General features: G+C 43.2%; 1 long non-coding RNA gene across 1 annotated transcript; it reads right to left on the bottom strand.

Annotated features, from left to right (window-relative positions):
* Positions 1–898: 898 nt before the first annotated feature.
* Positions 899–26,515, bottom strand: LOC109178415. The gene is made up of 3 exons (XR_002053705.1): positions 26,505–26,515; positions 24,240–24,247; positions 899–1,018 (listed from the first exon to the last, which is right to left on the bottom strand). It is a non-coding gene; the product is annotated as an uncharacterized LOC109178415 (long non-coding RNA).

Here is a 26,515-nt window from a genome sequence, read left to right as displayed (position 1 = left end):
TAACCCATCTCACTGCATCCCTCACCCTTTTAACTGACTCATCTGCAAACCTCAAGCCATCTTGAACAACTAAGTTTAAAATATGGGCTATACACCTCATGTGCATATACTGCACCCTAACAGAAGAACCCCCCCAAGACAACAACTTGCTTTTAAAAAATCTCATAGCTGTATCATTAGAAGAAGCATTGTCCACTGTCACAGTGAACACATTTTTAATCCCCCACTCCAACAGACAACTCTCTAAGGCTTTGGCAATATACTCCCCCCTATGAGAAGAAACAGGGACAAAGGAAATGATTTTTTTCTGAAGCCTCCACTGGTCATCAATAAAATGTGCAGTAATGCACATATAATTAATCCTTTGGACAGAAGTCCAAGTATCAGTGGTTAAACTGACCCTTTGGGTGCCCACCCTAAACAACTTCTTAAGACTCAACCTCTCATCTAGGAAGATTTGGTAGATATCCCTAGAAATAGTCCACCTAGAAGGAATCTGAAACCTAGGACAAGCTACAAGAATAAACTTCTTGAACCCCTGACCCTCAACAAACCTAAAAGTGAGTTTATCTATTATGATCATCTCACATAATGCCCTTCTAATGGCTTCTTGATTAAAGACCCAAGTCCCCAAAACCCCCACAGGAGCCTCTGTTGCAGAAGTTGAAACAGTATTGAATGTAAGAAGGGACTGTCTCATATCCTTTGAGACAGGATTTTTAAGGCATGCCATCATATGATTTTTCAAAGATGATGTGCCATGTTTCTTAGACTCACAGAAAAACACTTTCAGGCAGTAAATGCACTTGCCTTGAACCACTATATTTTCAGAGTTTTTGATCTTTTCAAAGTGATCCCAGACTGGAGATCTAGACTCAACCACCCTCCTCTTTTTTGCAGGAACAGCAGGAGCAACCTGAGGCTGCTGAGCAGGAGTCTCAGTGCCTTGGGCTTGTCCTCCATGTCCCTCTTGAGTTGAGGGTTGAGGTCCAGAGTCAGGAACATTGATGCTTTCCATCTAAAATGATGGGCATCAATTACTCAGCAAAGGCAACAAGCCAACAATCACATATTCACATTCACATAAACATACAAAGAAATCTGGATTCAGACACTTTTTGTGTCATCATGTATCAAGATTTCACATTTTCATATTTACATATTTACATATTTACATTCAAATATTCAATTAAGGGTAATACATCCATAAACATACTCAAATAATGAAAGAAATCCAGATTCAGGAATTGTATCCAATTCATCATTATCTGGATTTCAGTTAATGGCTTCCACCAATAAATGGAAATTTCAAGTTTGAAACTTGATAATTTCACATTCAAGCCTTTAACTTTTATTTTAACATTTAATGGCTTCCACCAATAAATGCAATCTGTAACTTCTCAAGTATCAACAGATTACAATATCACAATCCACACAAATCACAAGTACAAAATTAGAGACAAGTGAGATACAATCTGGAACTTCTCAACAGATTACAATATCACAGTCCACACAAATCACAAGTACAAAATTAGAGACAAGTGAGATGCAATCTGGAACTTCTCAACAGATTACAATATCACAGTCCACACAAATCACAGGTACAAAACTAGGGTTTCTGCTTCCACCTTTATAGATCAGAGAATACAACACAACATAGCATAATCTAACAGGAATATACGAGCATATGAACATATAGAGAGAAACGAATCAACAGATCACAAAAACAAAAACTAGGGTTTCTGCTTCCACCATAATAGATCAGAGAATAGAACACAACATAGCATAATCTAACAATAATATACGAGCATATGAACATACAGAGAGAAACGAATCAACAGATCACAAAAACAAAAACTAGGGTTTCTGCTTCCACCATAATAGATCAGAGAATAGAACACAACATAGCATAATCTAACAATAATATACGAGCATATGAACATACAGAGAGAAACGAATCAACAGATCACAAAAACAAAAACTAGGGTTTCTGCTTCCACCATAATAGATCAGAGAATAGAACACAACATCGCATAATCTAACAATAATATACGAGCATATATGAACATACAGAGAGAAAAGAATCAACATATCACAAAAACAAAAACTAGGGTTTCTGATTTACTTGGTTTCCCCTTAATATTCCCCGGAGAACAAGGGCCTCTAATCACCAGTCCACGTTCCACCACCAACTCGAGAAGGGCTTCCACCAGTCGACCACCGCCCACCGGACAATCGGACAATCGGACAGTCGAAGACTCCACAGTCCACAGAGAGTCAGAGTCTCATACAGTCAGACTCTCAGTCTCAAAGAGTACAGACTAGAGAGAGGTGAGACTGTGAGAGACTCAAAGGAATGAGAGGGTGAGATTGAGAGGAGTAGAGAGCAGAGAACGAGAGAAGAGCTCTGAGAGTGAGAGAGTCTCAGAGAAGAATCAGAAGAGTAGGGCTGCGCATCTGGCTTCACAAGGGCTTCAACATGCATATATACTCACCTCATACGACGTCGTCTAGCATACACATAAAACATAACCCTAGGTTAGATCGGGTTGTCGGACGGGTCGGATGGGAAAAAACCAAACCCTATCCGACCTCCTTTATCCGACGTCGTTTATGCCTTCGGTTCGGATATGGCCAGTCGGACCACGGGCGGGTGGGATGGGGTGGTTTCGGATTCGGATCGGACGGGTTGGTCGGGTTGGGTCGGGTTTGCACAGCCCTACCCATCGGGACCCCATTATCTGGATTCACTGGTGATACTATCCATCCGGAGGGAAAGATAACATTGCCGGTAGAAATTGGCAACCGACCCCGGACGATCAAAACCATGATGGAATTCATCGTCGTCAACCTTCGATGCGTCCACAACGCTATCTTAGGGAGACCTGCGATCGTGTCGATCGGAGGAATTATCTCCATGCCCCACTTATGCATGAAATTCCCAACCCCCGAAGGAGTAGGGGTCGTCCGAGGAGACGTCCGATCAGCCCGAAAGTGCTACCAAAAGGCAATCGACAGAAAGGAGGCCTGGAATTCCCAAGTAAATTCAATCTCCAAGAAAGCGGAAGCTGAACGGAAGGAACAGCCGGAACCGTCGGATGAGGTCGAAGAGGTCCCCATACAAGCCGACCGCCCGGAAAGGACGATCCGCATTGGACGGCAGCTCCCCCCGGCGATCAAGGAAGCTGTCTTATTCGTACTAAGAGAGTTCTCAGACATCTTTGCATGGGGACCGGAGGACATGCCAGGAGTGGACCGGACAGTGATATGCCACCGGTTGGCTGTTAGCCCGACAGCACGACCAGTGAAACAGAAGACAAGGCATCTCTCCAATGACCGCCGGGAGTTTGTCAGAAATGAAGTCAAAACCCTCACCGAGATCGGCCACCTCCGACTGGTCGTTTATCCCGATTGGGTCGCCAATGTTGTTTTAGTGCCCAAACCACCAACATGGCGGATGTGCATCGACTACACAGACCTGAACAAGGCATGCCCGTTGGACCCATACCCCTACCGAGCATACACCAAATGGTCGATGACACAGCTGGGGCGGACCTCATGAGCTTCATGGACGCATTTAGAGGGTACCATCAGATTTTGATGGCCGAGGAAGATGAAGCCAAAACGTCCTTCGTGACTCCAGACGGACTCTTCTGTTATAGAGTCATGCCGTTCGGACTACGGAATGCCGGGGCCACGTATCAGAGGATGATCAACGCCTTGTTCGAAGGACAGCTTGGTCGAACGATGGAAGCGTATGTGGACAACATGCTCGTCAAAAGTAAAGATCGGACGGACCACGCGCGGGATCTTCGAGCATGTTTCGAGGTAATGCGCACCTACCGGTTGCGTCTAAACCCGGCAAAATGCACGTTTGCCGTCCAGACCGGGAAGTTTTTGGGATTCATGATGACGAAGAAGGGAATCGAACCCAACCCGGTTAAGGTAAAAGCTATATTGGATATGCAACCGCCCACCACAGTCCGGGAAGTCCAGCAACTAACCGGAAGACTGGCCGCTCTCAGTCGATTCCTATCCAAGCTGGCGGAAAAGGCTTTACCCTTCTTCAAGACACTAAGAAAAGTCAATGGATTTGTGTGGGATGAGGAGTGTCAGGCGGCATTCAAGGAATTGAAGGAATACTTAATATCTCCGATCGTCCTTTCCAAGCCCGAACCGGGCGAAGACCTTGACCTCTACCTGGCTGCCTCTGACCGAGCTGTGAGCGCTGCGCTATGCCGCACGGATTCCGACGGTGTACAACGACCGTATATTATGTCAGCCACGCCCTCCAAGGCCCGGAACTCAGATACTCCCGCCTCGAAAAGATGGTACTCGCCTCTACACGACTGCAAAGAAACTCACCCCCTATTTTCAGGGCAGAGTCATCCGAGTGCTAACCGACCAACCGATCGGAGCCGTCCTTCGCACGGCTTCTTCCTCCGGCCGCCTTGTAAAATGGGCCATGATGTTAACACAGTTTACCATTGAGTACAAGCCTCGACCGGCTATCAAGGGACAAGCGCTAGCAGACTTCGTCGCCGAATGTACAGCCAGGGAAACCCCAACCGCAGATCAGCAGGTTCAAGATGTTTCATGGTGGGAAGTCGCCACCGACGGATCAAGCAGTCGGAAAGGCTCCGGAGGAGGTGTTGTCATCACGAGCCCTGAAGGATTCAAGGTCTACTACGCTCTGATCTACCAGTTCTCTCCCACAAACAACGAGGCGGAATATGAGGCCTTCGTCGTAGGATTGCAGTTTGCAAGGGACCTCGGCGCAGAAAGCGTAAGGGCTCGAACAGACTCGTCACTGGTAGTCGGGCAAGTTTTGGGAGACTTTGAAGTCAATGGCGAACGACTAGGACGCTACCGAGATCTAGCGATCGAACGTCTAACCACTTTCAGGACGTATGCCAGTTCAACATGTTCCCCGGATGGACAACGCTGACGCTGACATCCTCTCGAAGTTGAGCGTGGAAGCACCCGAGCATATCTCTCGAGTAGCCCGGGTCCTCGTCGTACCGTACCCCTCCATCGACCACCGACAAGTCTTGCCGATTCAACCGGTCGAAGAAAATTGGATAACCGATATAATGGGATACTTGGAAGACGGTCGACTCCTGGATGATGAGGCGAGAGCCCGAAAAGCCAAGCTCCGAGCACCAAGGTTCCAGATACAGGAAGGTCGGCTGTACAGACGGTCGTACGGGGGCCCGGTTATGAGATGTCTATCCGCCTTTGAAGCCAAACTAGTCATGGACGAGTTACATGCAGGAATATGCTCATCCCACCAGGGCGGGCGATCATTAGCTCATACTACTGGCCGTCGATACAGCTCGACTGTGAGAAGCTCACCAAAGAGTGTGAGACCTGTCAAATATTTGCAAGGATGCCCGGACGACCGGCTACCTTCTACCACCCGGTCAGCACAGCCATCCCCTTCGCGCGGTGGGGGGTAGACATTGTTGGACCGTTTCCCCAACTGTCGGGGCGACGAAAATTCATAATAGTTGCGATAGATTATTTTTCCAAGTGGGTGGAAGCGGAACCCCTCGCGACGATCACGTCACAACAGTGTGCCCGTTTCATATGGCGAAACGTGGTTTCAAGGTTCGGGGTGCCGGTGCAGATTGTTACAGATAATGGAAGACAGTTCGAGGGCCAACACTTCAAAAACTTCCTAGCAACGATCGGCACAAAATCCATCCGGTCGTCCGTAGCATACCCCCAGGGGAACGGCCAAGTGGAAAATGCTAATCGGACGATCTTAGAGGGTCTAAAGAAAAAACTGCACTCAGCCGGCTGGTCATGGGCGGATGAGCTCCCGTTTGTCCTGTGGACATACCGCACCACCCCGAGAGAGGCGACCGGCGAAACGCCCTTCGCTTTAGTATATGGGGCCGAAGCACGCCTACCTGTTGAAGCATGGATTGCGAGCCCAAGGGAGAGTCGATACGTCGAAGGAGAAAACGATGCAGCCCGATCCTTAGATCTAGACTGTATCGAAGAAAGAAGAGACCTAGCGGCCCAGAGAATCGCCGACTACCAAAAAAGGATCAAAGCCACTCGAGACGTCCGGGTACGTCCGCGTTACTTCCAAGTCGGGGACTACGTACTGAGAAGACGCGAAGCCAGCCAACCTCAAGAAGGAGGGAAATTGGCGCAGAACTGGGAAGGACCGTATGTGGTGTCAGCAGTGATACGCCCGGGTACCTACAAGCTCGAAACGACAACCGGTAGACCGGTCGACCGGACGTGGAACTCAGAGAATTTGGTGATGTTCCGTCAATAGAATGTCATAGGTGGAGCTGTAATTTCCTGTTTCTTTCATTTCCCGTTTGAACCTGTTGTATTGTACTTTTCTTCCTGAGACCACATGAGTTGGCTCGAATGTTGTAACGTCATTATTTAGATGTCTGCAATGAAAATCGTCCTTCCACCAACAAACAAGAATCTCGCCAACACGCTGCAGCCGAAACCGGCTTAAACTTCCGGCCTTTGTTGCCCAAACGACCACAATGTCGCTTAAACTTCCGGCCTTTGTTGCCCAAACGACCACAATGTCGCTTAAACTTCCGGCCTTTGTTGCCCAAACGACCACAATGTCGCTTAAACTTCCGGCCTTTGTTGTCCAAACGACCACAATGTCGCTTAAACTTCCGGCCTTTGTTGCCTAAACGACCATAATGTCGCTAAAACTTTGCAGTCCGACCGGCAATTGACCGACCGTCATAGCCGCTCGGACTCGGGGGGCTATACACGCGTTTTTTCGCGTTTGCCTCCATACCTTTGCAGTCCGACCGGCAATTGACCGACCGTCATAGCCGCTCGGACTCGGGGGGCTATACACGCGTTTTTTCGCGTTTGCCTCCTTACCTTTGCAGTCCGACCGGCAATTGACCGACCGTCATAGCCGCTCGGACTCGGGGGGCTATACACGCGTTTTTTCGCGTTTTTCGCGTTTGCCCTCCCTTACCTTTGCAGTCCGACCGGCAACTGACCGACCGTCATAGCCCGCTCCGGACTCGGCGGGGGGCTATACACGCGTTTTTTTCGCGATTTGCCCTCCTTACCTTTGCCAAGTCCGACCGGCAATTGACCGACCGTCATAGCCGCTCGGACTCGGGGGGGGCTATACACGCGTTTTTTCGCGTTTGCCTCCTTACCTTTGCAGTCCGACCCTGCCAACTGACCGACCCGTCATAGCCGCTCCGGACTCGGGGGGCTATACACGCGTTTTTTCGCGTTTGCCTCCTTACCTTTGCAGTCCGACCGGCAATTGACCGACCGTCATAGCCCGCTCGGGACTCGGCCGGCGGGGTTATACATGGGCCGTGATTAGACCCAAAACGACATTCGCTTGAAGGCAAAAATAAAAGACATAACGCAAACACGATAAATAAAAGTGGGATAAACCGAATGAAAAACAAAATGTCATTAAGACCGGTCGAGTGAGCATTTAAAACGCCCGGCACAGTGGGGCCGGGCTCCCAGGCAGTAGCTACAGACAAAGGAAAAGAAAACCCCGAACGTCAGTTGACGATGCTTCACTTCGCGGGGTCCTTCTCGACAGCAGTGGAGGGCTCGGCTTCGGTTTCCGTGTAAGGCATCGGACCGGGGTCGGCGACGCTCTCCGGGAGGTTAGTCAAAATGGTGTTGAGATCATCTCCCTCGAACACCTCGGTCAAAGCGGATCTCACCTCCCGATGCGTGTCCCGCTGACCGGAAGCATAAGCCCAATTGCCGAAGACCCACATCATATCTTCGGCCACCTTGTGCTTGATGAACTCCCGGAAAAACCGCTCGGCGATCGCCGGGTCTTGACATAGGTTGGCAGCCAAGCCAACCGGATCCTGTAGTCGCAGGCGGAGGTCCTCCGCTTCCTTCCGGGCCGCGGCAGTCTCCCCGAACGCCTTTTTTGCGATGGCCTCGGCAATGTCTTTGCCGTCCTCGGCCGTTTTCAGCTTCTTCTTCAGCTCCTTCACCTCCTTCTTGAGGGCATCACTCTCCGACCCGCCCTTCGAGCGGTAGTAGAGCGACGTGAGCACCCGGGTGAGCTGAAATAAAATAAGTTAGCCGAACGAGCAGACTTGAGATTTAAACCAGAGAAAGGAAGTAAGTATACCTGCACGAGACTCTGTGCACCGCGCTCGGAGACCTGCTCGGGGGTCCACCCGGCCATATCATCCTCGGCCGGGAAGATGGCGCTCATCTTGGCCAGCGGGTTGCCCGGGAGGTCGCCGCCCGTCAGCGAGTTCATGAGAGGGGTAAGGTCGGGAGGACTTTGGCGGCGTGCCCGCTTGACGACCCCCTCTGACTCCCCCACCTTCTCCTTGCCACGTTTGCCCGTGGCCCTAATGATTTGCAAATCCGACCCGCTGCTCAGGGTCGGACCCGACTCGTCAACCCGGGCGGTTGTGTCAAGTGGAACCGCCGTCGGGACGGACGTCACTGGAACGGCCGTCAAAGGCGCGTCGGGCGCCACCATCTTCTTCCCCCCAAGAGCGGCCTTGGGTCGGGGAACTTTAACGGCCGAAGGAGCCGTCTGGAAAGTACGTCCGGGCTTCATACCTGCGAGGAAGTAACAATTGGTTAGCCCCTACCAAAAGAAAGAACGGGGAAGACAGAAGAGAAGTCCCATAGCCCGTAAACGATCCACTAACGGACCTTCCTGATCGGAAGCCAACGCGACCGGTGGCGCAGCAACCGTCACCTCGAGACGCCGAGGGACGTACTTCTCCGGTTCGTCATATCGGGGCGGTTCAAGATGGGCTTCCTCGTACTCGGTGGCCGACCTGAAGATACGGAACTCGTAATACTCGGAAGAAATCTTGGCCGCAGGGTCCTTCAAAGCCCGAGTGGGAGAGGGACTCTTGCACGCAGTAAAGTGGCGCGACCAAGACCTCTTAACCGGGAGCCGCCAACGATACTCGATCGAGATCAACCGGTTCTTCCAGCCGCGATTGTTTTCCGGGAGATTGACGATGTTGCAGTGATGACTCCGGGTCTGAGCAGCCAGAAATCCGCCCCCGTACCGAGCCGCGAGCGGATGAACCGTGTATAGAAAGTTGAATAGCTCGACAGTGCAGACTAAACTGTGCCGGGCGCAGATCTGGGGAAATGCACGCTATAATCCGGTGCGCATTAGGGCAGATCTGGCCCGGGAGAACGCCGTAGTGCCTCATGAAGGCGAGGAGAAAGGGGCTGAACGGGTAGGACAGGGGAGTCTTGATGGAGTCCAGGTGCATCCCCAACCAAAGCCCCTGCGTCCGTTCGACGACCGTCCCTTGGGACCTCCGGGTGTTGAACAGAACTTGCCCGGTCAAGAGGGTAGCAGCGTCCTCGGCCTCCTTCTTGGTGAGCTTGCTCTGGTGCTTCTCGACGGACATGCTGCTCAAAAAAACCCTCTTCTTAGATAGCAAGTCGTCAGCCAGTTGGGCTGCCGACCTGGGAGACAGCGAAGGGTCCAAGGCCGCGGCCATAACGCCCGGCGGCAAGCCCCGTCCCTCGTTGCCATAGGTTGGGAGATCCTGCCCAGAAGTACCGGGCGCCCCGGCAGAGTCACCCTGTTCGCCCGGCCCGCAGCGCGGCCGGTCTTCCTCCGCAGCGTGACCGGGCGTGGGAGCTTCGCTCGGTACACCACTGCCACCGGTCCGCCCGACGGCCAGCGTGTTATCAGCATCTGCCCGAGGAGAGTGAGCACCGCCGTGGCTCGTCGAATCGGAACGACGGGATGAACTACTTTCGGACTCCGTTCTCGCCGACCCATCGTCGCTGCCGGCTGCATAATCCCGTGCCGAGCAGTTTTGGCTGTCAGAACTCGACATGCTTGCGCCCCTAAAAGATCAAGGGGGAGAAGTAGTGTTCAGACGCCGATGCCCCACTTAAAAGACGCCCGAGTCAACGACCGACCTATCTCTAAGGGCCTAAACGATTCTAGGATCATAAAGATAAGGAGAGAAGGGAAAGAGAAGAATAACTCACTTACCGGTTGAGAAGACTTAGAAGCTGCGTTGAAATTTGGGATGGCCGGTCGGGAACGTCCGGTTGTTGGCAAGAAATAAGGAAAGCGTAGTGGGACCCCAGCCAAGCCACTATTTATAGGGGCGAGAGGCTGACGCAGAAACGCCTCGCGTCCCGCTTTTTGGGCTCGTATCGCGAGGGACGGCGCAACTGACGCGTGCCTCGCCTTGTCCAAGAACGGCCCGTGATGCGGGTGCAGGTGATCCGCGATCCAGGAGAGTTCAACCCCGGACACACTCCCCCATGGCCTTGGCTCGAGCCCCTCCTCCAGCAAGGCGTCGTCTGGCCCCGAGCCAGGGGGGCTATGTGATAAGGATATATGTTCGATCCTAAGGATGTACACCCGGTGCCCGACCGTATCGAGACCGGGTCACTACCCGACCCTTGGAAGTGAGCCCCTACCCTTCCCAACCGGTAAGGGTCAGTAGACACGGTCGACCCCCGGGCAGCAGGACACCTCGAAGAACCCGCCGGGAAGTGACCGGTTTGCTGGGCGATCCCGACCGGAGGCCCTCGGACGACTCTCGGCCAGAGGGGAGGAGGAGTCAGACCTCTAGCGCCGCGTGGCAGACGTCGACACGGCCGCAAGTAACACCCGGTGCATGCCCACCACGTGTCTAACATGCCGGAGGCCCGGTGTGACCCACCTTTCTGACCCTATAAATAGCGCATTAAATGCACCTTGGAGGGGACTTTGGGACGAGGCAAGACCGGACCTTCCCGACCCGCGTAAGAGATCCGAGCCTTGCTTACGACCGCATAAATATACCACTCAGTATAAACAGTATCAACTAATTACTAATTTTAGTTGAATATTGTGATCTTTTATGATTTGTGTTGAAGATCATGTATTAAATTTAGTCTTTTCAATAGTTGTTACATATTTTTGTGCTTTACAATGCAAATTTTTTCTTCCAGTGCATATTGTTATGCTTTCCAGTGCACATTGTTGTGGATCGCATGTGACGAATTTTTTTTTTAAAAGATGAGTTGATCAATGACTGAGATTCAACCGCACGTTTCACTTGCAACCATCTTTGCACCCGAACCTAACTATATATATATATATATATATATATTAAATAGGTTAGGCATGTAGCCTTGAATATGAGGTCTTATAGATATAGGTCTGGGCCTATTTTGCTAAATAAGCTTTAAAATCGGTCTAAGCTTGACGTTGGCAAATTATATCGTGCACCACCCTAAGAGTTTATGTGTATTATGTTAAGAGTTTATGTGTATTACGTTAAGATCGAGTTTATGTGTATTATGTATTATGTTAGATTATGTGTATTATGTTATGGATTTATGTATATTCTACTATACAATTATGTACATACGAAACAAAGGATTTTTAGGGCGCACATGGTGCCCGATATAACAATTGCTTGACATTTTTAGTGAATAGACTACACATGATTAGGCCCAAACTAGGCTAAACCGACAGTTATGCCATAGACCCAGGTCCACCTTGCAAGGTGGACCCGAGTCAAAGTGCACAATTTATATATTGAATGTTTACAATTTACATACTGAAATTGTGAATATTTAGTATGTATATTGTGAACATTCAATATGTAAAATTATTAACATTCAATATGTAAATTATGAATATTCAGTATGTAAATTGTGAACATTCGGTGTGTAAATTGTAAACATTCAGTATGTAAATTGTGAACATCCAGTAGGTAAATTGTGTTTTACTAAAGTAGACAATTGTGTATTTTTGAATCCGGAACCACCATGCAAGGTGGACACAGGTCCATAGAATAATTTGTCAGGCTAGACCATAGGCCCTAGCTATTTCCATCCCTATTAACACCGGCATATAGATCTAATAAGACTAAAGGATAAAATTATATTAATTACTCAAGTATCAATTGAACAAATAATTGATAATAACTTATAGGAAAATCTGATACTAATCAAATTAAAGTCACAATCACTGGATTATTTGGATGAATCATGGCGTACTAACTCTATCCTCATGTATGAGCCATGTTGATTAATCAATTATTTCTTTGGTGTGCAAGTGTGTGAAAAGATAATCTATATATCTTGAATTAGTCAGAAAGGACAGTGAAGAGACTGGTTGTTGAAACAGCTGCATCACTCAACCCAATTGAGTAAACAACCTAAATGATAGACAAGACTTGTACCAAAAGAGAACACCTCTATCTACACATAATAATTCATGTTGGCATACATACAACATGCACAAGAAAACAAATTCTTTATATGATAAAAGTAAAAGAGAGATGTTATATCAAGCCACTCCATTTCTATGGTTCAAGTAAGCATTGGCTACGCAAATATCCTAATAATTGAGTTAGCATTTTAGATCTGTTTTGTTTTGACATAAGCATTGCTTTGCTAGCAATTGTCGGTGTACGGTTCAAATCCTACCAATTACCAAAAAGAGAGGTACAAATTTGACTTTGTTGTGAGCACTTATATTACTCCACTAATGTACAAGTATTTGTATCATGTTAGTCAGTCGAGGCACATCTTCCGATTTACTCCATTCACCCGGCCCATCTCCAAAAAAAGAGCAGTGATAGATCCTTAAATTTGAGGATTAAACTTATTATTATTATTTTATATGTAATAGACCTCTTATGGTTAGATCTTTTGAATATATGTGTGACGGGGTTAAAAATGTGTACTGTACTACAATGTCAGTACGCTCACACGGAGGCTCAAAACCTAGACCTCCTACATAAGAGAACAATCCGATATCAATGGACCACAAGCCACTTAGTTAAAAAAAAAAAACTTTAAAACATTAATGATTGCATATAACTTAAAGGATAAAATGCGCAATTAACCCTAATTATATAAATAATAGAAAGTGATGGGTTTATATAGTCAGTTGTGGTGCTATAAATAGTACTTAAAATGTCAACTATCTTGTAATGTGATGATATCTCGTTACAATTCCAAATGAATGATCATAGATTTGAATTTTGATGACAGATCTAGATTCTTTGGTCTGAAAATATTTGAGAAAATATAGAACAGATACTATCTTATAAGAATCATATCGATAATATTTTTAAAAAATAGTACATAAAATAATCATAAAATAATATTATAGAAGTGAAATAATATAGGATTATGTATTTTAAAATTCTCCTGACCACTCAAAATAATGAACGGAATTTTTAATTTTTTTAAAATAACTTTTCCATCCATCATTTGTGGTAGTTATACTAGTAAGTGGTCGGAAACTCAATTTCTTACGTTGAAAATATACATACATAATTTTTTTTTTTAATCACTTTTTTGGTGGTTGGAAAATTTTGACAGTGAATTCAAATTTTGGATGCTTTTGTTTCTCCTAAATAAGAAAGAAAGACAAGAAGAAGAAAATGAGAGAAAATAAAGAGGAAAAGAAGAAGGAGGAGGAGGAGAATAAGAAAATGAGAAGAGGGAGGGGAGGTACCCTCAGCCAAATTATTTTTTGTTGGATCCTAGCGCTGTACTTAATCATAGATTTTTTTTTTTATCTGGTTGTCATATCCTACTCAAAATCAATTGGTGATAAGTATGTGGACATTAACCATTTAACCACATCCCTCCATGGTAAGTCACATCGCCACGTCTCAAATCGAGCAGGGGTTGAACTTGGCCAATGCCCAACAATCCATTCCCAGCACCTGACGCAACCTTTGAACACCAAGCCCAGTTGTGTAGCATGCTCAACTCGGTCCTTATCCTTCGCGCTCATCATTCCCATCTTGGGACTAGACTTGGCCAGACCTGCGCCCACGTCCCATCGGGACTGGACTCAGCTTTCGCTTCGCCATCAATTCGAACCCGTGTCGAGCAGGGGTTGAACTTGGCCAATGCCCAACAATCCACTCCCAGCACCTGACGCAACCTTTGAACACCAAGCCCAGTTGTGTAGCATGCTCAACTCGGTCCTTATCCTTCGCGCTCATCATCCCCATCTTGGGACTAGACTGTTGGGTAATATGGTGGAAAAATCCCAAAATAATAATAATCCTATGGAAAGATTAATATTATATGGGAAAATAGGAAAAACTGGGAAGGAAAAGGTTGAGTGTTTGGGTATAGGTTTAGCACAAGTTCGAACACAAAGTTCTTTTCCTTAAAACCTTATTTGCTACCTCCCACAAGTGCTAGGAGCGTTGTAGCCTAGGTTTCCCAGGATAAAACGTGCTATGATTCCTTGTTTAAGCACCTAAACAAGGAACCAGACAAACAAAGCAAAGTAGAGAACACTAGTTGGTAAAGAAGAGAGTAGAAGCAGAGTTTTGGGAAGCTGAAAGCTACTGGAATTCCTTTCGTTTTCGTACTGTATAAAAAGCTACTGCTCTACCTCTCTTTATATAGGGATGTTGGAAGGGATAGCATTCAACATGACCTTTAATTGGTATTAAACCAATTGTATAACACCTGTAACGGTCACCCACTAAGTAGGATTAAACTCAGAATTTAAAATTGGAATTAAAACAGTATTAATTCCGTAACAGATGAGTTTAATCTGTACAACAGGCTGAACTTTCGGGTTTTAGACCGTTGGGGTGCAGGTTCACACGAGAGCACACGGACCAGGCAACACGAGAGTACATCTCTCGTGCGCACTGTGGTGCAACCCGAGAGTGCACCACTCTCGTGGTCACAGATGCACGAGAGTTGTGCTCTCGGTGCACCACAGCCTCTCACAGATGCACGAGAGTTGTGCTCTCGGTGCACCACAACCTCTCTTGCTCATCTGTAGCACGAGAGTAGGTGCTCTCGGTTCGGTTCCGGCCGAACCAAGTGACTATACCAGTTGGAAAATGATACCGAAGTTTGGCATAACTTAGCCCGCAAGGCCAGCCAATTTCCGAACGACATTCGTGCCCGCAGGTGCCGGCGCACCCGAGCTCGGGCTTGATTTTGATTTCAAGCCTTTTCGATCTCCTCTAGTTGGATTTTGATTTGCACCCCCCCCCCTCGCGCGAGAGAGCCTCTATGCTATACAATTCTACAAGCTTCAAAAGAGCTCATGTATATAAGGGGGTAAATCTTGTTTCCAAACCAATGTGGGACAAAGTCCACTATTTTCCCTTAATTTCCCAACTCAAATGGGTCTACTTTGAGAATCAATATCTCATTCACCCATTATCCGTTTTGAGCGTACAATATATCAATCTCTTCGTCTCACTACGAAGAACCCGAATCCACTTTGAGCCGACCCAAATCGGAAGTGGACCCCACTGATAATTGTACCACAAAATAGCCACTTAATATGCCATTTTAAGCTAATTTTTCCAACAATCCCCCACATGAATGAAAATTGATTTTCGGGGTAGTTTTAAAATCGGAAACAACTGTGTTCAACAGTCGATCCCTGCATAGGATAGGTAGTGTCACACCCTTTGAACCTTCCCTCGTGAAGATACATTTACTCTACTGACTGTACGGTAGAACGCGATGTCTTTGAACCGATTGCCGTTTGTGTAGACGATGACATATCTCACACAGGAACCTCCCAACCATGCTTTGTTCTCATGATTGTGCCCATTTTGGTCGTGGGTTACCATTCCTGGTTCTGCAAGAGTTTGTGAAGAATTGTGCCCGTCAATTCTCCTTTGAAGCGACCCTCACTTCTCTCTCACATAGGTGATTCTTTCCCGAGTATCCCGGATACTCACATATGTCAACCGACATTCGAATCACTAAAGCATTTAACATGCTAACCTTGTGCGGGAGCCACTGTTTCTAATGAGGAGTGGTAGGGAATCCGAGACCCCCCACAGTGACACGCTCCGTTCCATAATTTAGTTGTCCCATTGAACCTAGGTGCCAGCTAGGTTGGGTGTCCACTATAGAACTTTATACCAAGGGCTTTAGACCCATTCCTCGTCTCAACTTCTCCACAGCTACTCTACATAACCCTTTGGTTAGCGGATCCGCTATATTGTCTATTGACTTTACGTAGTTAATCGAGACAACACCAGTTGTGAGAAGTTGTCTAATGGTATTATGTCTACGACGCACATGTCTAGACTTACCATTATACATATGATTTTGTACTCGTCCAATTGCAGCTTGACTATCACAATGCACACACATTGGAGGTACAGGTCTTTCCCAATTAGGAATATCCTCTAAAAAATGGCGTAGCCATTCAACATCTTCACAACATTTGTCCAAGGCTATCAGCTCAGATTCCATCGTGGATCTAGCTATCACGGTCTGTTTAGAGGATTTCCATGCAACAGCTGCACCGGCTAGTGTAAACACATAGCCACTCGTGGACTTGGAGTCCTTAATATCGGATATCCAGCTAGCGTCGCTATACCCTTCAAGTACAGCAGGATATCTCCCATAGTGCAGTCCAAGGTCTCGAGTATACCTTAAGTATTTCAGAACCTTCACTATTGTCGTCCAGTGCATGGCATCGGGGTTACTCGTATATCTACTGAGTTTACTAACCGCAAAGGCAATATCCGGCCTAGTACAGCTCATTAGATACATCAAACTACCAATAACCCGAGCATATTCTACTTGAGAAATACACTCCCCGTGGTTCTTGGTTAGATGAACGCTTCGATCTAATGGCGTCCTAGTCCCTTGATGATTATCCTCGTTAAATTTTTCAAGGATTTTATCAATATAATGTGATTGGCTTAACACCAGACCATCATGTCTTCTAATGATTCTAATCCCGAGGATTAAATTAGCCAAACCCATATCCTTCATGTCAAATCTCGCATTTAACATGTTTTTGGTAGACTTGATCATTCGATCGTTACTACCAACGATGAGCATGTCATCTACGTATAAACAAAGAATGACATAACCGTCTATCGTTTCTTTAACGTAGACACATTTGTCACTTTCGTTTATTTTAAACCCATTAGTCAATATCGCATGGTCAAACTTCTCGTGCCATTGCTTAGGCGCTTGTTTTAAACCATACAGCGATTTAACCAACTTACACACTTTCCTTTCTTGGCCCGGAACCACGAACCCTTCGGGTTGTTCCATATAGATTTCCTCATCTAGTTCGCCATTTAGGAAAGCGGTTTTAACGTCCATTTGATGAACTTCCAAATTCCACAGCGCGGCTATAGCAAGTATCATTCTAATGGAGTTTATTCTCGTCACGGGAGAATATCTGTCGAAGTAATCAAGGCCCTCGCGTTGCCTGTAACCCTTGATTACAAGCCTAGCCTTATACTTCTCGATGGAACCATCGGGTTTCATCTTCCTTTTAAAGACCCACTTGGATCCTAAGGGTTTACTACCCGGAGGAAGATCAACAAGTTCCCAAGTGTGATTCTGTAAAATAGAATCCACTTCACTTTTAATAGCCTCTTTCCACATTGGTCCTTCTGTAGAAGTCACGGCTTCTCCGTACGTTCGAGGCTCGTTTTCTATCAAACAAGATAGAAAATCGGGTTCATTTTCTAATAAACAAGTTAGAGTACTCGAATCGTACTCCAACAAGTAAGTTAGAAAATCAGGACCAAATGATTTTCCAACTCTCGCCCGCTTACTGCGTCTCGGCTCGAGCTCGGGTTCTCTCTCGGATCCCCCACTATCATTATCCATAGCTTCGTCAAATGTTCGTTTTGACGAACTCGGTCCCTCGTTGGACCTACAAGGAAATACATTTTCAAAGAAAGATGCATTCCTTGATTCTATTATCGTGTTCTCGTGTACGTCCGGATTATGGGACTCGTGTACTAAGAACTGATAAGCACTACTATTATGTGCATAGCCAATAAAGATACAGTCCACCGTCTTAGGACCTATCTTTACTTTCTTAGGTGTTGGCACCAAAACTTTGGCAAGACACCCCCACACTTTCAGGTACTGGTAGGAAGGTTTCCTACCGTTCCACAACTCATAAGGAGTCTTATCAAGCTTCTTGTGGGGTACCTTATTTAAAAGGTAATTACTTGTCAAAATAGCCTCACCCCATGCGTCTTGAGGTAGGCCCGAACTTATAAGCATCGCGTTCATCATATCTTTCAATGTACGATTCTTTCGTTCGGCAACACCGTTCGATTGAGGTGAGTAAGGTGCAGTACGCTCGTGTATTATACCTACACTCGCACAGAAGTCACCAATAGGTGCTTCGTACTCACCACCTCGATCGCTTTTAACTTTCTTAATCTTACAATTAAGTTGGTTTTCAACTTCATTCTTACAAAGAATGAATTTTCCAAGGCTTCGTCTTTGCTTTTAAGCAAATACACATAGCAATAACGTGTGCTATCGTCGATAAACGTGATAAAATATTTATTACCACCTCTCGTTTGTATCGATCTAAAATCGCACAAATCACTATGGATTAATTCTAGTGGTTCAGTTTCCCTTTCAACCGATTTGAAAGGTACTTTCGTTAATTTTGCCTCAACACAAATTTCACATTTGTTATTTGTGTTAATTTGAAAATTAGGAATATGGTCCATGTTAATTAATCTACGTATAGAATTATAATTAACGTGACCTAGTCTACCATGCCACAAATTGGAAGACTCAAGCAAGTAAACGGAAGTAACTCTGCTCTTATTCATGATAATAGGCATTACATTGAGCTTAAAAAGCCCATCAGTTACATAACCTTTGCCTACAAACATTCCTAACTTAGACAAAACAACCTTGTCTGACTCGAACACCATGCGAAAGCCATGCTTGTTCAACAGTGAGCCAGACACCAGATTCTTCCTCAGCTCTGGAACATACAGCACGTTGTTCAACGTCAGTTCCTTCCCGGAGGTCATCTTCAGAACCACCTTGCTCACGCCTTCCACAGCAGACTGAGCAGAGTTTCCCATCCAAACCTTCTCGCCCTCAACGGTCTCAAAGGTATTGAACATCTCTCGGTTGCAACACAAATGCCTTGTTGCACCAGTATCGATGAACCACTCTTGTGGGTTAGAGTCCATGTGGTTCACCTCGGTCACCATAGCTGAAAGGCTAATCTTGACCTCCTTCTGATTGCTTTCCTCAACCATGTTGGCTTCAGAACTCTTGTTCTTCTTCTTTGGAACTTTGCACTCAGATGACTTGTGGCCAGTCTTGCCACAATTGAAGCATTTTCCATGAAATTTCTTCTTGGTAATGTCTCCTTTCGGACCTAGCTTTTGCTTGTCCTTCTTGTTCTTCTTGGAGCCTTTAACATGCTCCACAACATTGGCTTTAGCGCCAACAATGACGGAATTTCTCCCATCATTTGTCCTGTTCCCCTCCTCAATTCGGAGTCGTTGGATCAGGTCCTCCAGGTTCATTTCCTTTCGCTTATGCTTAAGGTAATTCTTGAAGTCCTTCCACCTTGGAGGCAGCAAGTGGATAACAGATCCTACTAGGAAGGCTTCACTCAACGTCATGCCTTCGTCACGGATTTCATCAAAGATTAGTTGTAAATCTTCAACCTGACTTAGCACGATTTTGAAATCAACCATTTTGAAGTTAAGGAATCGGCCAACCACAAATTTCTTTGCGCCGGCATCCTCACTTCGGTATTTATGATCCAAGGCTTCCCACAGCGCTTTCGCTGTGCCAATCTTGCGATATACATCGTATAACGCATCACATAATCCGTTCAGGATGTAGTTTCGGCATAGGAAGTCCGAATCCTTCCAATAGCCAACTGCCATCACGGATTGGGCATCCTGTTCCCTTAATTCGAGAACCGTCTCGGTCAAGAATCTCGCCAAGCCGAGAGTTGCCAGGTAGAACAGCATCTTTTGCTGCCACCTCTTGAAGTTCGATCCACTACCGGTGAACTTCTCCGGTCTTTCGGCCGAACCACTCGGTACCGTAGGTACCCGAGTCATGGGAATATATCCCTCGGTGCTCCCACCATCTTGTGAACCAACGTTCACTAGTGTAGCTTGGGAATTAGCAACATTATTGCCATTCCCACCATTGTTGTTCTCAACAACATTCTCCTCCTCGAGAGCTGGCAAAACTGGATTCTCCATTTCTTCTAGGAAATTAGAGATAAACAACCAACGGGAAACAGATATAAGGTTTTAAGATTGTTGGGTAATATGGTGGAAAAATCCCAAAATAATAATAATCCTACGGAAAGATTAATATTATATGGGAAAACAGGAAAAACTGGGAAGGAAAAAGGTTGAGTGTTTGGGTATAGGTTTAGCACGAGTTCGAACACAAAGTTCTTTTCCTTAAAACCTTATTTGCTACCTCCCACAAGTGCTAGGAGCTTTGTAGCCTAGGTTCCCAAGGATAAAACGTGCTACGATTCCTTGTTTAAGCACCTAAACAAGGAACCCGGCAAACAAAGCAAAGTAGAGAACACTAGTTGGTAAAGAAGAGAGTAGAAGCAGAGTTTTGGGAAGCTGAAAGCTACTGGAATTCCTTTCGTTTTCGTACTGTATAAAAAACTACTGCTCTACCTCTCTTTATATAGGGATGTTGGAAGGGATAACATTCAACATGGCCTTTAATTGGTATTAAACCAATTGTATAACACCTGTAACGGTCACCCACTAAGTAGGATTAAACTCAGAATTTAAAATTGGAATTAAAACAGTAATAATTCCGTAACCGATGAGTTTAATCTATACAACAGGCTGAACTTTCGGGTTTCAGACCGTTGGGGTGCAGGTTCACACGAGAGCACACGGACCAGGCAACACGAGAGTACATCTCTCGTGCGCACTGTGGTGCAACCCGAGAGTGCACCACTCTCATGGTCACAGATGCACGAGAGTTGTGCTCTCGGTGCAGCACAGCCTCTCTTGCTCCTTTGTAACACGAGAGTAGGTCACAGATGTACGAGAGTTGTGCCCTCGGTGCACCACAACCTCTCTTGCTCCTCTGTAGCACGAGAGTAGGTGCTCTCGGTTCGGTTCCGACCGAAACAAGTGACTATACCAGTTGGAAAATGATACCGAAGTTTGGCATAACTTAGCCCGCAAGGCCAGCCAATTTCCGAACGACACTCGTGCCCGCAGGTGCCGTCGCACGCGAGCTCAGGCTTGATTTCAAGCCTTTTCGATCTCCTCTAGTTAGATTTTGATTTGCACCCCCCCCCCCCCCCCATTCGAGAGAGCCTCTATGCTATACAATTCTACAAGCTTCAAAAGAGCTCATGTATTTAAGGGGGGCAAATCTTGTTTCCAAACCTATGTGGGACAAAGTCCACTATTTTCCCTTCATTTCCCAACTCAAATGGGTCTACTTTGAGAATCAATATCTCATTCACCCATTATCCGTTTTGAGCGTACAATATATCAATCTCTTCGTCTCACTACGAAGAACCCGAATTCACTTTGACCCGACCCAAATCGGAAGTGGACCCCACTGATAATTGTACCACAAAATAGCCACTTAATATGCCATTTTATGCCATTTTAAGCTAATTTTTCCAACATAGACTTGGCCAGACCTGCGCCCACGTCCCATCGGGACTGGACTCAGCTTTCGCTTCGCCATCAATTCGAACCCGTGACTCGATTCTGATACCAATTGCTGGATCTCAACACTGCATTATAGTTATTTCCGGGTGGTCACCATCCTGTGACTGTTGTAAGTCAAACACGCTTAACCACAGAGTTTTTGACTATCTGGTTGTCATATCCTACTTAAAACCAATTGGTGATAACTAGGTGGACATTATTCATTTAACCACTTCCCTCCATGGTAAGCCACAATGTAACATTTTGAATTGAGCAGGGGGTGAACTCGGCTGATCCGACCCATGCCCAACATTTAAAAAAAAAAACAATAATTTGTTTCTATTGTTATAATTCTAAGTTTCTGTTTCTAACATAAACTATTTCTTTGAGATGTTCTATATATGTGTTTCTGTATCGGCATATATATCCATTAGGAAATAGATAAAAATGTGGGAGAAAAAGAAAAAGAAAAAATAAATTCAAATCTAAAGCGTCCCTAGCAAGTAGAAATGAATAAAGCGTCCCTAGCAAATAGATGGATTACTTTATTCGTGGATCGTTTAGAAAATACAAAGATAATTAACATTAGGGAAACTCGTAGCTAAGTCTCTAATATCATCTAGGATGAAATTGAATGATGTGTTGCAGTTGGTGTTCTCTTGAATTCCATTCCATTTTATTAGTAATATGATTTTTAAGTTTGGATATCATTATATTAGGATCAATTGTCTTGATTTTTTTTTTTTTTTTTTTTTTTGTGTTTTAAAAACTTTTATTTCCATTATAGTGTCATACATAACCAAACATCAATATTAGTAATCATTCCAATTCCACCCTACTACCAAACATGCAAAATACTTTCATCAAAATTGATGCGAATCTGGTTGGCCCGATCTTCTCTTCACACTCGGACTAAAATAATATTTTAGAATAGTTATACTTTCATCAAAATTGATGCGAATCTGGTTGGCCCGATCTTCTATTCACACTCGGACTAAAATAATATTTTAGAACAGTTATACTTTCATCAAAATTGATGCGAATCTGGTTGGCCCGATCTTCTCTTCACACTCGGACTAAAATAATATTTTAGAACAGTTTATTAGGTTAGGTGAAATTTGATTAAAAAGTTTAATTTAGGCTAGGTAAGGGTCTGTTTTTGTGATTTTTGATAAGTCCTCGGCCACACCGAGTTATACGGTGATCGATACGTAGGATTTCGGATGACGCCACAAGTGAAGTTTCACACTTGATAAGTCAGAATCACCATGATCAAATGGTCGAACTTTCCCGAGTTCTAGAAAACATTTAGTTTCCTATCTCAAAAATTTTCAAATTCTATATTTCATTTGGCATGCAATGGTGTTATATAGCCATTAACAAGCAAATTACAACCATATATAGTTATTAAGAAAATGATAAACCAATCCTAACTAATTAACAAACTAAGATAAATATTAATAGTAATATAATACTAACAAATTAAATTTAAAATAATTTTGAGATAACCATCCTAATTAATTAATAAAACTAATTATAAAATATTCTAACAACCAATTTTTGTGTCCACAATATAAATCTATTATCATTACCAAGTATTTGATCCCCATGTGCGAATTGAACCAAACACACCATTAATCAGTCCTTGACTTCTATTTGCTTGCCACAATTAGTCATATATCCTTTTAAAATTTTGTTAGTCTACCATTTAATAAATATGGCAAATATGTAATTTAATCATTCAACTAAAAGAGTTTACACGAGAATATAATGAGAGTAATTACATGTTGAGCCAAGAGACTTGAATGATAAAATTACATATGATTAATTATGACAAGCAAATAAAAGTCAAGGATATAATGTGACAAAATTAAAATTAAAATTAAAAAAAAAAACAAGACTAAATATGACAATGCTACAATATTCGTCGACTAACAGTGAAATTTGCTATTTTTACTTTTATAATTGTATACTTAATTATATTTCATCTAATTATTTATCTAATTATGTTTCAAAGTTAAGATAATTTCCAAAAACTCAAGCAATTTATATAGCTCAACTAGGCCAAGACTAACAACAACCACCACACCAAAAAACTCAAATATAATTATGCTTTTATTTCTCTTCAAATCCACATGAGAACTAACTTGAATTGATTGTATAATTAACAACTAATTAAGAAGGTTTCGTAATGGTGGGTTGTAGCTATAATCTAATTAAGTCGTTATCAATGGAGTGACCTTAGTGCATATCGGACAGCTGTAATGGAAGGTCCGCCAAACCATCCAATAATAATCCTCCTAATACAAGCATAGATGCATTCCGCGTATAGTTAGTAGGAAAATTAAAGGAAAACCAGCAAGAATCCTTGCATGCAACAACTCAAAAATATCACAATCATGGAAAAATAATCTCAGCGAATTTAATTCGAATAATTGGACTGATAATCACAGAAATTCAAGTTTAATTGGTGTGTAAGAGTTGTCTATTAGTTTTTTAAATTTGAACTGGTCAATTATAGGCAACCTAAACTAATTTACTTGTGAAGTTGTGATCCTTTGCCTGTACCAACGTCAAAAACTATATTTAATAATGAAAATTCAATTTCATTTCTTTATACTTGCATGCGTAGCAATCATCGCTATATTTTGATGGTGGATGTTGGACTCGATTCTCCAAGTCATCGTCCATCAATCACCCTCCCAAGCCAGCATATATATGTTAACCTCAACTGCACAACATGCTCTCAACCCATGACTTCTTGTTATACCAGTTGTTATACCTCCAAAAGTTATAGCTAGCCAGTAGCAAATGCACAACTTTATTTCCTTATACTTGTGTAACAGTCAACGCCACCAGGATGTTGGACTCGTTTCTCCAAGCCGCAGCCTAACATCCAACTAAGATCACAAGATGAACTTCATCAAAAGTACACTTTAAGGTATAGTAGTAACTGCGAGCTTTCTCGTAAATTAAAAATATGTAAAAATCGACTACACAGATAGCTTAGTTGCTCCTTAAATAATAGATTTTGGACAATATATATCACAAAATTAAGTCCTGATATAATGTAAAATTAGACCTAATATGATGGACTCTTTATAGGCACAATACATTTATCGAGTCAAATTGGATATGTAAAATTCTCGATCGATCGCGTCACTAATTCTCTTCAATTAGCTGTCATCAAATTATATAGAATTGGTTCCTCTTACCCATGCAAAAAGAGGCTAAGTCAACACGAATGAAATAATATCTCAAAAGCATATATCCCATCCATCCTTGGTTTTCCCAACTACTTCTTCCTCCTTTTTCCCGTTCCCAATTAATGTTTTATAATCAGCTGCCACCTAACTTTTGTAAAAACTAGGATTCCCAACCTTTAACAAGACCTAGATCTCATTAGCTACATCTATTTAGATAATTGTTTCAATATTTACTTTATTGAATTTAACGATATGTCTTGTTAAATTTTCTTCTCCTCAAAAAATAATCTCTAACCCCAATATATGTTCCGGCTCGATAGAGTATTTGAGAGAATGTGATGATTAAATTAATTATGTCATGTTGAATTTTAATCCCAAGGGTGCTAGGATTTAGTATGTGCTGGTTAGGCTAATTAACCTCTAAACAAAAGAAGAACATATAATTATAACTATATATGCGCAGCAAATAAGGGCTTCTAGTAAAAATTATGGCATAATTGTAAAAGATGGCATATCTATTAAATGTTAATATTCATTATTTGGATAATTTGTGTTATAGTCTTGACCAATGAAATTAAAAAAGAGCTAGTCGTCCGATGTGGTTTGTAGTGGCCGGTACCTCATTGCTCCAATAATAATAATAATAATAATAATAATAATAATAATAATAATAATAATAATAATAATAATAATAACAATAACAATAACAATAACAATAACAATAACAATACCAATAACAATAACAATAACAATAACAACAACAATAATAATAATAATAATAATAATAATAATAATAATAATAATAATAATAATAATAATAATAATAATAATAATGCTAAACTATATATTACAACCAATTAAAATTAAAATCCTCTTACTCTCTTGTCTTTGTCCCAAAGATGTCGAATCTTAATATTTTATAAATGACCATATCTCAATTGCTAATCTTCTCACTAATTATGGGAAACATTCACGTACAATCTTCCCTTCCACAATAATATAGTTTCTTTTTGCAATACTATAAAAGTGTTACGCCTCATATATGGAATAAATAATTTAATTTTATTATTTGCAAGTAATTAATTTAGTCTGTTTTGTTTAAAAGTTGATATAATATATGACCAATACAATTATTTATTACAAGTATATATATGAAGATATTGTCTTAGTGATAGCCTCAATTTTGATGTCAAATCAAATATTATGTGAATATTAGGGTTACATATTATTTTTTATTTATAGAAAAGATCACAATTATTATACGTGAATATAAAATATGAATGAAGCCCGTCTTGTAACTCTAACTGGCAAAAGACATAAGGAGGTGAATCACTAAATCAGTCTAGATTGCTCATAACTAATCAGTTCAAAATAAAAATGATAATAGACAATTTTCACGGAGAGGTAAGTAACCTCTAAATCACATACTAGGAACTTTATCCTGAGTTATAAAATAAAAAATAAAAATTTATAAACCTCATCATTATTATATTAATAAATAGTAGGAACATAGGTCAATGTTAAGACTTTGTCTACGTTCCGGTCCCGCCAACTCCTATCCTAGTATATAACGTAACCAAATCCTTAGGCAACCTACATTGTACTGGTTAATTATTTCAAGGTAGTCAATTTTCAAATTGAATTATTTTGGTTGATATAATTAAGTGTGACCTTTGATGAATAAAACTTGGTGAATTAATTAACTTAAAGATTGTATTTTTTTTAATTTAGATATTTTTGACAGAATAACTTGTCGATTGAGGTATAAGTATGCAATAATTATCTTAAAATTTATAATTTCAATGTATAATTCTAATTGTTGAGTGACGGTGACTTGAAGAGCTGAATACAACATCTGTTATCGAAACGTCACATCAACTCCTAAATAAT

Source organism: Ipomoea nil, unplaced genomic scaffold (assembly GCF_001879475.1).
Source record: "Ipomoea nil cultivar Tokyo-kokei standard unplaced genomic scaffold, Asagao_1.1 scaffold0177, whole genome shotgun sequence".
Lineage (NCBI taxonomy): Eukaryota > Viridiplantae > Streptophyta > Magnoliopsida > Solanales > Convolvulaceae > Ipomoea > Ipomoea nil.
The sequence above is the reverse complement of the archived record's forward strand: the minus strand, read 5'-3'. Positions and strand labels throughout refer to the sequence as shown.